This window comes from Stegodyphus dumicola, chromosome 5 (assembly GCF_044657685.1).
Source record: "Stegodyphus dumicola isolate Sdum_Otavi_A_Nest chromosome 5, ASM4465768v1".
Taxonomy (NCBI): Eukaryota; Metazoa; Arthropoda; class Arachnida; order Araneae; family Eresidae; genus Stegodyphus; species Stegodyphus dumicola.
The window spans coordinates 107,980,089-107,997,331 of record NC_140772.1 but is presented as its reverse complement, the minus strand read 5'-3'; the positions used below and the strand labels follow the sequence as shown (position 1 = coordinate 107,997,331).

At 31.6% G+C, this 17,243-nt stretch overlaps 1 protein-coding gene and 1 non-coding gene across 4 annotated transcripts in view; both read right to left on the bottom strand.

Annotated features, from left to right (window-relative positions):
- Positions 1–17,243, bottom strand: part of LOC146997197 (uncharacterized) — a 919,946-nt gene that overhangs the window by 324,903 nt on the left and 577,800 nt on the right. The gene's annotated exons all lie outside the window — the stretch shown is intronic.
- On the bottom strand, positions 16,300–16,371 carry TRNAI-GAU (transfer RNA isoleucine (anticodon GAU)). Its single transcript has one exon. It is a non-coding gene; the product is annotated as a tRNA-Ile (tRNA).

Sequence of the window (17,243 nt, the reverse complement as noted above, 5' to 3'; positions counted from 1 at the left end):
CTACACAAAAATTTCCAGTTTGTAAGTCTGCACAGTATACCATGCTCCTATAACTATACAATAAAATAATAGGCAACTAAGTCTACACAATAACACGATCCTTGTAAGTCTGTACAACTCTTGACAACATGAAAGTTCACGCGGTATACTATCCTTCTTAACCATCCCAATCCACGTGACAATTGGCAGCTTATAAGTCAATACAAAACGTGCCATCTTTCAAATGGAATATTGCAAACAAGAGTAATTTAGACTACTTTTATTTTTACCTTCGGCTAGTCTCTATACAAAGGTAAGGAATATAAGGTTTTTCGGTCCAAAAATTTGGTAGTCAATAAGCACGAATAAGAATCCCCACAATACGTTTTTACAACAATGTCTGTCTGTAAGTGTTATGTTTTTTACTTTCTTGTACGAAGTAAAAAGGAATTTTAATCGCGAAAAGTTTCAGGCATCATATTTCAACGAAAATATCCATTTTGACCGCTATCGAATGAAATTTAACGATGTTTTTGCGTAACATTTGTACGTAAGGACAGAATAAAAGACTTTTCCCCCAAAAAAATTATAAAATTGATTTTAAAAGAATTCTCAAGAGAATTTTTCGTGGCGTCTGTGCGTACGTATGTATCTGCATAACTCAAAAGCGAGTAGCCTCAGAACGTTGAAATTTTGCATATAGGACTCCTATAACATGTAGATGCGCACCTCGTATTTTGGTTGCAATTGGCTGCACCAAAAGTATATAAATATATGTATATATATATATATATTCACGCGGAAGAGGAAAGTAAAAATTAGCTAATTTGAACATTTGATACTACAGTTCCAGAGTAAAGAAGTTACACCAAGTATAAACAAGAATATAATATTAAGGCAGTAAAAGTTAACGTGAAGAAACCTAGTGTAATAGTTACAACACTGCATACTTTAAAAACAAAAATGGATTAAGTAAAGACTAAACATTTTTTACAATCAAACATTTTATATAATGTACGCAAATAAAAACATTTTAAAGGCAAAAAAAATTATATACAAAGAAGTGCAAAAAGTGGTGAATTTTTTTTGATTTGATGTTTCTTACGGACTTATTAGGAGAAAAGCGCAAGAAAACTCCAATTTAGCCAAATTTCTTGGCGCGTTTCGTCAAACGAAAGCAATTGAGACAAAAAGCGGAATTCATAAATAAATTGATCAAATTAAATTATCTTAATATAGTTAAGTCTATATGGCTTCGCATCTTTTCCCGACGTGCCTGCAATTGAAATTAAAATTGTACATAAAGAACCAAATAGAATACAAGAAAAAAATTTGGGTTACATATATATATCCATCCTGTTACTCGACTCGGTAACCTCAGGTTCTTTATTCTTATAAAATTGTTTGTAAATTGTGTATTTTTTGCTTTGAAAATGATTGAATTATGTTGTTCTTATCTTCCGGTTAAAATTTTTATGCCTTTGGTAAATCTGCATGCAATATTTTTAAAATTATCAACAGTTTAAAAGTTGTTTATGTGCCGCTAAGCCTAACTATTTTTGCCATGGCGGTCATTGCTTGTTTACATTACATTTACTTCATAATTTTCAATACAGATATTTTGAGTTTTTATGTATTTTTGCCTTGTCGGGAAGTGAAGACTGAATTAATTGAATGCGAAATACTGAATCGTCTGTGAAAAACTGTTTCCTTTTTTCATTGTTGTTGTTGTTTGCTTAATTTCTTTTATAAATCGTTTTAGATTTATTATAGTATTTGAATAGAACATGTGGCAACGATTAGATAATTCTTAAGATGATATAAATTTTGTGCATTCTGGGTTAAAAAATGATCCTCATGCAACTTAACTGTTTTCACGGAACCTTGACTCCCCTTCCACGGCGCAGTATCTTCGGGTTGATTTATTTATATACGCAACTGGCCTAAGGCATATGCAAAACGAACTGGTTAAAATCCTAATGTGATTGTGTACCAGGTTATCAGAGACTATTATGATTATGTTAAAAAGTGAATGAAATGTAATGAACCTAGGGCCAGAGTGTTGCTATAGTAAACAAATATAGTGAATTTTAAAGAGTGCTTTTATTCTATTGTGCACTGTCGACGAAGTAAATTTATTTCAGTTCAATAAGTTTAAATGAAATGCAAGAAAAAATGCACAAAATTTAATGTTCCAAGGAAGTCATATGGTGTACACATCAGATTTTTTCCCTTCGCGATAACTCATATCAAACTTCCAAAAACTTCTATTTTACTTATTTTTACTTTCTAAATTTACATATAACGTTTTGATTAGATTTTCGATAAAAGTGAGGGGGAAAAAAAGGAAAATGGAACTTTACAGGAAGCTTATAGCAGAGTCTTTAATGGACAACCGGAAGTGGTACTTTACAGGAAGCGCATAACAATTTTAAACATAAACTATATTCAATTATAATCTAAAACTTTTCGGTTTTAGTAGTAACGATATTTATATTAATGGGAACAACTTATTAGATTTTGGCTGAAATGGATAAGCTGGAAGTGATACTTTATTTGAAACTCGAACAAATTTTCTTGAAAAAATATGTTATAATCCGAACTTTCTCAGATTTTTATTTAAAAACATGTACGGCATTGAGAACAATATATTACATTCATAAGATTAAATGTATTCTTGGTATTATGCGAAATGCAACGAGAGTAAGCTGCTTGTGAAGACAATCTCTTGTTATCTCAAGAAAACGTGTCGGCTCACTTGGCTCCAGAAGGTGAGGTTCGAGAGTAATAGCACCTCTGGCACTTAAAACAGAGAAATTTAGAGTTGATCTGTCCTTGTGGCTCCATTTCTGAACAGCAGATTGACCTTTCATCCATAAAAAAAGTATTTCTGAGAACTTAAAAAGGGTTTGCTTTACATTAGGGATAAATTGCAGCTGCGTTTGATTTGGATTAAAAAAAAAAAAAAAAAGAAAAGAAAAGAAAGTTCGCAACGAGAAAACAAGATTAAAAGTGGGAAAAAAACCGAACGGGCGTATCAAGAATGAAAAAGCGCACTCGAAAACGGAGTGTTACCGTATGTTCGATGTTTGCCCGCCACCCCGAATATGTTGGCATAGCTCTCACGGTTATCTTATCCGGCCTTAATGAGAGTCAGATTATCGCCAGACGACAGTTTATGTAATAAAGATAGGACGCACGCGACCAACTTCTTACAAAGACCAGAAGGCGATATTGATCTTCCAGCACAAGAGAAAAAGAAATTTTAGAAGTCAACTCTAAACAGCCGTTAAAAATAGAAAACCTACACAGATTTATTCTTCGGTGCTTCAATGTGTCATCAATGCGTTATTTATGTATAAATAATTCTAATAATATTAGAAGTGCAATAAAATGTCTAAATGTCTAAAATGTCTTACAAGATTCTATAAAAACATTCAAAGTTTAATTTCTTTAGAATCCTTTAGAATGATGACCCAATTTTTAATAAACTAAATCTACATACATAAAGAAGAAAGTATGCTTGATTGTCCTTTAATAAGTCACTACTATAGATATCGTCGCCAAACTTTCTACGTGTCTTTTCTGGGTCCTGTCAAAGTTCGATGTCCACTTTTTTTCCAAAAAAAAAAAAAGTAGCTAAAACTAGAGATATTAATTAAAGACTCGGATAAACGATAATTTTTTGTTCTCATTTTTCCGAGTGGCAAAAGTTTCGCAAGCTGGAAATGAAAATGTACTTTATTTCGAAAGTTGTTGCCACTGCTCGCTTTCAAATCCTAGAATTTGTAGATAAAAATTTCCTAGGTTTTACAATTAAATAAAAATAGCATTGCCAAGCACTAAATGCATAGTTCCCTATTCCTAAAATCCTTGGGAAGCCATTTCGACTATTTCCATCTTCGTACGACTTTAATTAGCCGAAATATTAATTAAAAACTCTGAAAGCGCTAATTTACTCGCTCATTTTTCCGAGTGGCAGTCTCGCGCGTTGAAAATAAAAATGCTTTATTTCGAAAAGTGTTGCTACTGCTCGCTTTCAAATCGAAGAGTTTGTTAATCAAAAATTTGTAAGTTTTACAAAAATCTATACGTATAAAAAAGAATGTCTGTTTGTTCGTTTGCTCGCGTTATTGATTTCTGATCAATTACGATAATTTTTTGCCACATTTAATCGACTGAAATTGAATATAGGTGAAAGATTGGATGGAACTTGAGCTTTTACGACCATTTGATTAGAAAGGCGAAAAGCATTAAAAACTGCGTGCCATTGTTGCATGGACAAAATGTTAATCAAGGGAAAGTTTTATGTTCGATATTTGTAGAAGAAACTCCATTCCTTTTTTCCAATGACTTTCAAAGAGTAAAATTTATTAATACAAAGCAACAAGTCACACACTTCAAAAAGTACATTCCTCCGAAAAATGAAGACTGATATAGGTATTGCACATATACCTTTTTAAAGTATTCCTGTAAAGTACTCTGTCGCTTTAGCTGTAAACTAATATTTCTATGGTTTCTTCAAAAGAGCTCTTTTCTAAGGCGAAAGCTACTACTTATTGATGGACTCTAGTAATGGAAGAGAAATCGAAATCAATACCCCGGAAAATTTCACAAAAGGCCATGGAATTTATCACGAAATCACAAAACTAACTTATAGTCCCCCCAATTGTTATCAGATCTCAGATTTAAAAAAAATACTTTTCACATTTTAAACATTAATTAAAGAACCCCCGAAATCGTTCTAAAAGTGTGTAAGCTGCCTCTGTAATGTAGAAATCAATATACATTTATAGATTTACTCTAATCCTGAATACATAAATACATAAAGAAAAGATTAAGTATTCTAGAAAAGAGATGTACATAAAATTATAGTACTTTATAAAATTCAAAAATATAAAATAAATACTTTAGGAAAGCTTTTCAGAACTTAATATAGACCCGAAACGTAAAATCCATAGCAATCACAGAAGGATGAAATATATAGTCTAAAATACTTAAGCTTTATACAGCTTAAATTAGTCCCCAAACGTAATATTCATAGCAACCATAAAAAGATCAAATAAGCACTCTAAAAAGGAGTTTTATATAAATTTGCAGAACTCTGTACGTCTTAAAAATCATTACTCATAGCAATTGCAAAAGTATTAAGTATTTAAAAATGGCTGTGCATGACTTTATAGAACTTAATCCGATTCTAAAAGCTAATATTCGTTGCCATCACAGAAAGATCAAATAAGTACTCTTAAATTATTCCTATAAATTTAGTATAGTCCTAAAAGTATTTAATGCAATTATAAAAAGGATCAAATAAGTAACCTAAAATGGTGCCTTTTAGAATACTTATTTATCTTTAAGATTCAATACTCCTATTTTTCAAGTGAATGCTATCAAGTTGCATAAATTTGTGTAGTGTACTTCTCATTATTTTGTGATTGTTATAAACATTATCTTTTAAAATTAAGTTCTACAGAGTTATATGAAGCTTCATTTTAGAGTTCTTGTTGCATCCTATTGTGATTGTTATGCATATTATTTTTAGTAATGTAGTAAATTTGATAATTAAAAACTTTAAAAAAAAAGTTTTTATTTTGACCTTTTCATTGGCAGGAATATTACATTTAAAAGTATACTGAGTTCAAAAAGTTTTTATTTTTACCTTTTCATTGGCAGGAATATTACATTTAAAAGTATACTGAGTTCAAAAAAGTTATTTACATTTCCTTTCAGAGTACTAATTTGATCCTTGTTTCGTTATCAGTATTAAAACTATTCTAAATCCTGTTAATATAATTCTCCATTTTAGAGTATTTATTTGATACTTTTGTGTTTGCTAAAGATATTTCTTTTTGAGACCGTACAAAGTTTTATAAAGTTAAATAAATCTCTATTTAAAATTAGGTGTGTTAAAGAGATAGTTGTAACAGAGCTAACTAGTGGCACGCACGTTACACGATGGTCTTTAAAAACTTTTATGAGAATTTTCACTAAATTTTATTCTTATAACAGCCATATTACGTAAGTACAGTCTAAGCCTCGCCGAAATGGATAGTGAGAAGTTGTGTGCACGTGCTCTGTCTTAGTTAGTTAACGGGGGGTATTTTATTTTATAAATATTGATTTAAAGTAAGTTTATAAAGTTAAAGTCAGTTAATAATAATCAACGATTGTTTTTTAAATGTAGTTTCTATTGTTACTATTTTGCTACAGGTTTGTTACAATTTTCCCCCCAAGTCCGAGATAAATTGTAACAGAAGAATAGTTTTCATCAAACACTTCTTGTGCTAAAATCAACATAACAGCCGAATGTTTGTTTTATGCATATGACGAATAAATAGTTATACTATAAAAATAACAGCAGTTATAAATCAAGGAATCGTAAATATATTTTAAAATATTTTTAAAACTAGCCCTTAATTCCCCTACTTATTTTATCCCTTTTTTATTGTTTGTTACCAAAGATTCCTTATGAGAGTATATCATTCCCTTACATATGAAAGCTCGATTGCAACAATTGTTTGAAACTTTTTGAATACAATGGCGCAGATGACCTCTAAAAATAAAATAGCTTTCGAGAACTGAAAAGAAGCAAACTAGGATTATAGTTCACCTTTTGCGACAGAACTCTACGACGAAGAATAGTTATTAGGCAAAAGAAAAACAAAAAAGCTACGCTCTAAAAAAACAACTACGTTCTCTGTCATGCTAATATAACGATACAGTACCATACTTATAGAAATTTCCTAATGAATTTATAGATTTTGTTTGTGGAGATAACAATCGAAATATAAGAATCATCTATCGTCTGATTTCGAATGATGAACTCATTTTAAATGGCTAGTTTCGATTTTAAAAAGAAATTACTTTTTAACGATATGAATAGCAATCGCTTTTCAGTGATGCAAAAGACAAATCAGATTATAATGCAAGCGCTTTACAATGCCGAAGATTCTTCAATTTGATGATTGCACGGCAGCCAATCAAGAGCTTAGATTTGGCTCTTGATGATCCTATGAAGAAAAAAAAAAAAAATCCTGTATCTTTTTGTCTCGAGAAGATAAAAGAGACATTGGACTTCAAACGGTGTGAAATATGGATACAATAATGTATACAGCTAAACAATATTCATGTTGACCTATTTCTTTTCAAATCTCATTATAATGATATGCAAATATCAGTGCACGTCATTTTGTATGCGGATATATTAATAGAAACGACACATTGTGTCAAGAAATCTTAGCACACTTCTTCGAAACTTGTTTGATCAGCGCTGTATATAGTCTTAATTAAACACAGATAAAGGTTTCACAATTGTATTATTTCCGTAAAGTTTATAACAAAAGATTCCTACATTGAAAATTAACTGGATGTACTTAATAATAATATACAGTACCAGTTAGGGTTGAAATTAATGACATTAGCCAAACTGGGGTATATCTTTAGTGTTCTGTTTGGCTTACTTTATAATTATATTTTATAATATGGGTCAGTATTTTATAACTAGGAGCTTACGAGGTAGGCAGCTTAAGTCGACTTCCGGTATTGTCATTTCAGGCCATCCAGTTATTAATAATATTTCGGATATAAAAATTGCGTCAATTGCTTTCAAATCGTTTAGTTTGTTCATCAATAACTGACTAAATTTGGAAGAAAAATTATATCTTTACCGAATAGCATCAACTGGAGAATGGAAGATACAAGTAGTTTATTTCGGACAATGGCAGCACATTACTTTTTAATCGCCATGTTTGTTGATTAAATTGGGAATAAAAATATCTTACTCTTTGCCGAATGGAAAGAGATCTTTTTAAATACTTGAGTTCGTCCTCTGAAAACGTCATTACAATTACACAAAACATAAAATAAATAATAAAAAAAAAAAAAAAAAAATTCCAAATTCGGGCCTGGAGGTGCACTTGTTCAAATGGAGAACTTCAGTGTATTGAACATTACATGTGTTCAACCACTACGTATGTTCAAACTTTGGTGGCTCCGCCTACTGTCGCTTTCTCACAGTGAGAGGAATATATATAGAGAGAGAGTTTCTTCATTATTTAATAATACAGACCAGCAGCTTGAGCAACCAGCTGCCTAAAATAATGTTAAAAAAGAAAAATATACAATAATTTCAATAAGTCAGCGTAATTTCATTGGGGCCAGCTACTATAATTTCATAAAAGCATTTAATGATTTTATTAATAAGCCAAAAGTATTGCTTTTTCACCTACGCTCATTCAATCAAAGATTCCTGTCCAATTTTCTAGACTACAGATGCAACAGAAATTATACAATGAACTATAATAAATACTGCAGCTCATTATACAATTTCTTTAACGTGACAGTTTTTAATTATTCTTTGAAAAGGCCTGGAAAGAAAAATTAATATTTGTTTTATTTCATTTTTCTTTTGTTTTTCTAGGAGAATTTGAGATAGGGGATACAACGGGGCTTTATAGCAGGAACTCCCAGCCAGGGGTAATTTTCTAATTTCAGAGAAGAACGCAGTCAGCCTTTTATTTATATTCTAAACATTTAGTTTCAGTTTATAAAAAAGAATTATTTTAATTCAATTTTTGGTATTTAGCAATATTTTCTGTACTTTTTGTTGCTTAATTTATGGAGCATATTAATAAATAACCTAAATTTAAATAAAAATATATGTATTATTTTAATTCTATAACAATTAATATATAAATAAATTAATTTTGTAGCAATTTTTTTTCTTTCTACCTATGCAATGAAGCCTGACCAACTTTCTCATAGAACATCCCCCCAACTCACACACACACACACACAAAAAAAAAAAGGCTATACGATGTTAACACAAGATATGAAATCCTATATACTATGTCATAGATCTTCATTACAGAATTCTGTAAAATTTTAGATACAGCTTCTAAGTACAGATTACTAAAAATGAATAATGAAAAATTTCCGTACGAATTATTAGCCCGAGTTCGGCTGGATGGCACAATTGTATCTAACAAAATTACAACCTAACACCTGGAAAAAGATTTGTCTTCTTAACAAAAACTGCATAAGTTTGTTTTCTTTGGCACATAATAAACTGAAGCCATGAAAACAAAACATATGGAAAGATAAAATGCAAATTTGTTTGAGGAAACTTTTGATTGGGAAAGCGTTAATTGTATTACTCTTCAAGGCGCAATTCTCTACTATTACTTTATTTTACCTTAAAATAGAGAATTACCACCTCCATTATAATTTAAAATTTCTCTGATTTTAAAGCAGGTGTTTTAAGCCTGCCTGTTTTAAAGTAACAGATTGAGATTATTCTATACACGTCGTAAAAGATTCTATAGATCGGACCTATAGAAGTGGGCAAATTTTGATAGAATCTTTGCACGAATCTTTGTAACATTTGTCTCGAAACTCAAAGTGCATGCGTGCCGAATGCAAGATCTGAAAACAGCTAATAGGCGATATATATTTTTTAACTAAAAAAAAGTTTATTATTAACAAAATAAAAAAATATTTTAAATAATTTTCAAATATCGCTTACTGGCATTTGTTTGGTTATACGTTATAATTAAAATATACGGACAGCTAAATATTAAATTCTTAGATTGACATTTGTTTCAAATCATTCTAACATGTTTGATTAATCCTTAAAGAACTTGAATTTGCTTAAATTAAAAGTAAACAATTTATGAAAACTCTATAAGTTTTCAGAGAAAATTTGCTAGTTGGGAAAAACTACTTAAAAATAATTACAGCCTAGTCTCTCTTACTTTTTAAAAGTTTCTTCGATTTATAAACAAAAATACAAATAATTAAAGTCTTGAAACCCTTGGAACATCGCATTTGTAACAAATACAGAATTTAAATGTTTTCGCGGACCGCATAAAATTGCTTCGAGAGACGCATGCGGGCCGCCAGATCGTGAAAATGGCTGTATAGGATATATACAAATGTATCTCTATGGAATCTGTATACCTACCCATGTAAAAGTTCTAAAATTTTATAGAATTCTACAGAAGAATGTTGACATAAAACATAAAAAACTGTGCATTACTTTTTATATAACTAGGTCAGAGATTTTTATTTAAGAATTCTTTAAAATTTTAGATGCTGTTTCTAAGTACAGTAGAGTTTCCTTTATTCGACATAAATGGGTGGGCAGAACGTCGGATAATCGAAAATGTCCGATAATAAAGAAGTGGTAAAAAAATCCAAATAGAAAATGTTAAGAAATGTGTATTTCACATCAAACTATGTTACAATTTTATACATTACGAGCTTAATATTCATGTTTTACAACAAAAAAGGAAACGTTAACTGAAAAAAATGAGCTTAAAAATCCCACAATTGTCTGAGATTAAATACAATACGTGCAGTACTTCGAAAGTCCAGTCCTGTGATAAATCGGAAGAAATTTTTGATCGTAGTCTGCTTTTTTGACGAGTGCCGTTTCTTCGCTGCCAAGCCCCGCAATCTTCGCAGCAATTTGTTGTTGCTTAATATGTTTAATTCTAGTTTCTAGAGCCTTTAATCCGTCGTTATGTGGAATTATGCGAAGTTCAATAGTTGGTGCTTCTTCTTAATTTTCAATTTTGTTTTTATCGCAAGTGACAAAAGCGACAATTTGCTCATCAGTTATTTCATACTGATAATTTAACTTTCGATTTCTTGCAAGATGCCTTTTCACATATACGTTGCACCGAAGGTAGAATATCTACTTGCAACGTAGAATAACTACGTGCAACCCAATGAGAAACTTCCTTTACATTGATGCGATTCAATTTTTCAGCCATGTTTTGACCTTCGATTGCTTGCAAAGATGTGCACAAGTTGCAGTTCTTGTTGCCGCCGATTGATGTTTTTTTTTTTTTTTTTTTTTTTTTTTTTTTTTTTTTTTTTTTGTTGTTGTTGTTGTTTGTTTCGCTATGGTATGTTGGATAAGCGAGACTCTACTGCAGATGTTCAACGGAGATTTGAACAGAGTTTTTAAAGGTCAATAGATAATCTTATATAATTTACTAATAAGAATTCGATCGAAAATATCAGATCCAGTTTATAAGAGAATACTGAGTTATAATTTTATTGCTTTAATTTTCTATAAAAGGTCTACAGAAACTTTTGATTATTTTGTGATATTGAGAGGCCCCAACTTGTCAGCAATAGTAGTAGTGACTGCTATGAACTGGAAATTACACAGACTCTTAAGAAGGGTTTAACTCCCTTTTTATTTCACTTTAGAAGTCACAATTGCATTCACTCGACGCTCACAAACTACGCCGACTCGGCGGTGTAACAAAAATAGAAAAGTACAACTAAAAATAAATAACAGGATGAATAACTAACGAAGTCACTATCTACTAGGCTCTATAATTGTAACTATCTTAACCGCGTTCTATGATATAGCTGAGATTCAGCAAACTTTCTGATTAAGAAGTTGAAAGATTCAACTAACTGCCGAAGTAGGCACACAGGCCGAAACGCGTGTTTCTTAAATTTCTACCTAGCAACCTTCACGCTCGTGATTCAAGAAGCACACACTTACAAATCTCGTTTTCCTTCTATTTAACTCAAAATTACTTCTGCTAAAAATTTTTAATGCTCTGCGCGTTCTACTAAAATTTACATACTCTGGCATTGGCAATTCCAGGGGAGAGTAAAGGCTTAACAGGAAAGATAGCTTAAACTTAAAATAAATGTTAGTTAAAATAAATATAAACCCTACAATTTAAAAGTTGTTTTAACAACAATTAAATTTTCATTTTCAAATGATATATGACATGGTTGAGGGGACAGGGTTAATAAAAACTTTCGGAACCGATGTGATTATTTTTCTAATGTAAACTTTTTATACTATTTTGATTTAAAAACATTTAATAAAAATAAATGTATTTTAAATAATAGTAAGTTTAATCAAAGCTAAGAAATCATCTCTTTTACCGGAGGTACGTATACAATAATTAAAAATTCTAACTTCTTCAAGAAGTAAAATTTTATAATTAACAGCATAAATTTAACCTTATAATTGATTTTGGAATTTAAATTACTGTTGGGTTATAATATCCGCCGTTTAGTTTAGAATTTGGTTTCTTCTGACGCACGCATAGTTCGCCCTTATCGAGGCGCGCCGTATCTCTCTCTTCCGCTGTATATATTATATACTATGTTATCTTCCGTTCTGTCTCCTGTGCGTAAGTTGTCAATGTCCATCTATTTAATTAAAATGTTACTTAATATTATAATCTGACTGGGTTCAGTTTTCCTTCAATTATTTTACGCTTTTACAAGATTTGTTTGAGGAACAGTTTGAGAAACACTGCTGCATGAAATGTTCCGGTAAAGACTATTAAATTTCTATGAGATTTTGCAAAGCAACATTTCTACAAAACTCAATTGTGTGAAAGCGTTATAAAATTTCTTTAGAATTTTTTCTTTAGAAAATTCCTTTAGAATTTTATAGACAAGCATTTCTAGAGAGGACTACCTATAAAATTCCACAGCAATTTCTATAACCTTTATATATATAGAATTTATAAAAGATTTTCGTGAGGGAAATAACACTATCATGTGCCGAATTCGAGCGAAATGATTGAACATCGTAATAAGTTTCCACTTTCCTTTTGAATGAGATATTTTTGAAAGCCGCCACTTGGAGCGCACAGGTGGAATCCATCAGTGTCGGAAGTGAGACATAATACTCGCTCATAATGAGTACCCTCCCCTCCTCGAGTGGCGTCGATTAAAGCAGGTGCATTCGATCATCGGCCTCCGATACTCGTAATATTCAAGGAAAAACAATCAACAACTATTTCGCGGAGAAAAGTCCCTTGAGTGTCCTGTTGTACTTTTTTTCAATTCGACTGGTTTCGGCTTGCGACGATCGCCTACGCATGTAAGTGAGCCTTAAGAAATGATCGGATCTTGATTAAACCGTGATGGTGGAAAAAGTTTCAGCTTCTAGTTGGAATGATTTTTTTTAATGTTTGAAAAAAAACTGTCTGCCCGGTCAACCGCCTTTTTAGGCGGTTATTACTATGTATATATAGTAACAGTAAAAAAGTAAAAAATCACAAAAACGTGAGACCTAGTTAGTCAAAATTGCGCTTTGAGCTGCAAATTTTAAAATAGATTTATAAGAAAAGGAGAGGTTAAATACCTCACAAGGGCCGTAAGGAACATTTGAACACCCTATCTAATTCCTGATATTTACATGTAAAACAATCGTTAGTAGTAGATGAAAAATTAAATAAATTACAATGAAAGCCGTTTTCAGTCTCAATATGTTTGTTCGACAAAATGTGTTTGCATGTTCTTGGGTTAATCAACTTGTTGAGGGCTTCAAACACATTTCCCTTGATAAGTTCTGTTTGAAGCTTTGAACAAAGAAGACTGACCACGTTTTTATATGTACGATTTTGCTATTTTATGTAGATTGGATAGGATTTTTCGCGTAAATTTTATGATTTAACTTTGATTTTGATGATTTGAAATTTTTTTACATGCAATATCAGGAATTAGATAAGATGTCCAAATGTTCTTGCTAGAGATTTAACTTTGCCTTTTCTTATAAATATATATATATATAATTCAAAAAGGTAAGGAATTTTAAAACCTAACAAAAGCCGATTTTATATGTATATATATATATATATAAATCAAAAATTCAAAAAAACCGGAACGAAAAAGAGTAAAATTCCGTATTAAACATTTTGACGGTCCTTCCTATATATATATATAATGATTTTAATGAATCCACTTATTAATGTCATTTCATTGGTAAGTAGTTTAATTTCATAAAAATAGTTAATGATTTTAATAATAAATAAAGAGCATAGCTTTTCTAATTACAGCAATTTATTAAATGCCCCAGTTGAACTATGCTGGACTTCGGATGCAATAGAAATGGTACAATGAGCTGTACTGATTGCATCTTTCAATTTTTTTTTATCATGACAATAATTTTTGATTATGCTCAGATCTAGTATGAAGAAAAAGGCTTCATAGCATTTTATTGTTTAACAATTAAATATGGAAGAGAAAATATGAATCAACTTCTGAACTATAGTTATATCACTTTGGAAACGTTTTTCTGCATTAGTTAGAATATAAGTTGTTTTATTTTAATAGCAGCAGACGTATCCATACTTTTCGAATAAATGGATTGTTGCCTCATATAATACTTTTAAGGAAATAATAAAGCGGATATTAAAAAAATGCGGGGCAACACAAATAGAAGGATGTTGCCATCCTTTCTCGCCATGTATTATTCTTGAGAAATAAAATAACGAATATTAAAAAAAAATGTACACTTAACACACTATCGGGAATTCTAAACATCGGCTCCTTAAAAAAATGTGTTTTTGTTGTTGAATTTCATGTTCCGCAACTGATGTTTCATAAATGAAGTTATAACGAAACATTTAGTTTTAAACCAGTTTTTCAGTTACTTATCTTTTCCATATTCCCTCATTTCCATTTCCAGTTTATATTTCAGTGATATTTCAGTTTAGCGTGTTATGCAAAAGTAGGATAGAAGGATACTATTTAAGCTGGTATCTGAGTTTCTTCAGAGAAAGCGTGTTCTGCCGTTCGGTCACGTTTTTTCAATTATTTAAGCTTATTTTACGGCCGTGAATATTGATTGCCGGTTTGTGAACGGTAGTAGAGTTAAGAGACAACTCGCGTTAGTTATCTCTGTGCAGCTTCGGCTGATTATTTTACTTAGCTTTAATTTTATACTTCTATTTTGAGTTGCAACCAAAAGTTAAAACACCGGCAGTGCTATCTGTATCTTTCTTGACTTGAATAAAAAGATCTTTTCTCCTTTCTCACGTCTTGTCATTGATACAATTTTAACTTACCGAATAGTCGCTTCACACTAAAGATCTAGCTAGCAAATTAAAGTTAATCAAAATCGCAATAACAACCTTGTATTTAGCGTACATACATTAAAACACTCAGTCGATTTTGAGGGCAGCTAAAGGTCCCTCCTCATCAGGAGAACGAAATTACTAGAAAAGGGAAAAAAGAAGAAAAATAAAGCATCGGTAAAGGAGTCTCAGAAACACGTGGTCGTACCGGATTTTGAATCAGATTACACTGGCCGCATAGTTTTACTGAGCCAGGCTATCTGATCAAACATATAACACATGGACTAAAACGCAAAAAAATCAGCAAAAAAATAAGTAAAAAAATAAGCGAGAGGCAACTGCACCAAGTCTGAACCTCGAAACGAGGTGTAACTCTGATTCACAAGTGACAACACGTGGTCGTTATCAGCAACACGTGACAACACGTGGTGCGTGAAGGTGCAGTTGCCCCTCGCTCCTTATTTTTTCACTTCGCTGATTTTTTTGCGTTTTAGTCCATGTGTTATATGTTATGATCAGATAGCCTGGCTCAGTAAAAGTAGGCGGCCAGTGTAATCTGATTCAAAATCCGGTACGACCACGTGCAATGCTGATAAAGACCACGTGTTTCTGAGACTCCTTTGCCGACGCTTTATTTTTCTTTTTTCCCCTTTCTAGTAATTTCGTTCTTCTGATGAGGAGGGATCTTTAGCTGTCCTCGAAATCGATTGAGCGTGTTAATGTATGTACGCTAAATACAAGGTTGTTATTGCGATTTTGATTGTCACATTGGCGTGTTTCTCTTCGATTCTAAATTAAAGTTATTTTAGCAAATCTTAGAAAGTTAAGAAGATAAAAAAAAAAAAAATGTGTAAGTGATCTTACTGGGGAAACTGAATGTTGATACCATGAACTCAGAAAAGACGAACGAAAAAATTAATGACAACACTTAACGCTGCATAAAGATGAGCCTCTCATTTTCCCCTCGCCTTTCCTTCCGAGGATGTAAATTTAAAGTTAATTGAAGGAAGTATTTAAACGGGTGAATTTCTGAGTTTAGTCAGAGCGCGTTTTCGCTAGACAGCGCACGTTTCGCTCCTGAACGTGCTGTTATGCTATAGTATGCCCCTTGGCCATTTCGGATAATTGTCACGCCTATTAGGTTTTGTCGAGTCAACCTAAGTTAGCCATACTTTAACGTGCTAATCAAGCATTATTGTATTTAGACTTGAATTTGATTGTTTAATAACGTTTAAGTTCCACCGCAAGTAGTCGGTGTTATTGTAAAGCACGAAATGCATGCCTTTCTGTTAATAGTTGAAATTAATAAAGGGTTATTTTCATCCTTCTTCTGTGCTAGTATTTCATTCAAGCCTGTGCGAGAATTCGCCAGGTTCACAGTAGGATCTAGTTTAGTTTTATATGGAAAAGAAGAAACAGATTGTAAAGTCATTAGGATTTTTTGGAAGCCAAGAGATGAAAAATTAGCAACCGCCTTCGCCGGGAATCGAACCACGGACCTCTGGAATATCAGCCCAGCGTGCTACCGTTACACCACGAAAGCACGCTAGGAAAGTGGGAGAAATACCTTATAAGATCTTACAAGTGTATGTCAACACTTAAACCTCTATCAGGAATTCTAAGCATATATTGCTATGTTGCTTTTAAAAATGCTGTGATTTTACTACTGAGTCTCTTAAGCGCAAAGAAAACAATGTTTAATAACATAAAAAAAAAAAAAAAAAAAAAAAAAAAAGATAAATAAAAAGATCTGAAAGCTTTCAGATTTTATATTTCGTTCAAAGGGGCGTTTTTTTTTTTTTTTTTTTTTTTTTGTAACGTTTGAATGTTACCTTCATTTATTAAATACCATGTTCTTCGCACTTAAAACATAAAATTCAGTTCAAGAGCAATATCGCAAAATAATTTTAAAATGAGCATACCTTTAGAATTTCCGATAAATAGTCTCGCACGCTGGAAAAAAAACCTTAACAGACGGTGCTGTGTTAAAATCTGAATTCCTTTCAGTTATTATTTTCCTTTTTCTTTTGGTTTTCCTTGTTATTTATTATTATTATTATTATTATTAAAAAGTTAATGATAAAGCTTACCATGGTTGTTCTTTAGCAAACGTCATGTACATTACTTCTATAGTAATATTTATTTTTTGCTTTCTACCTATGCAGTGACGTTTGGTGAATCTTTGTCTCAAAGAACTAACCAAAAAAAAAAAAAAAAAAAAAAAAAAAATCGAGAAATATGCTTAAAGCGATATTATCACAAGACATAGAATAGAATGGACGCACTTAACATTAACTGAAAAATTTCTGAACGAATTATTAGCAAAAGGCCACGAGGCAAGACGATCGTATCTTAAGTGCTCAACTTGCAATGTAACACATCGAACAAGGATTTGACTTTTAAAAAATGTAAAAG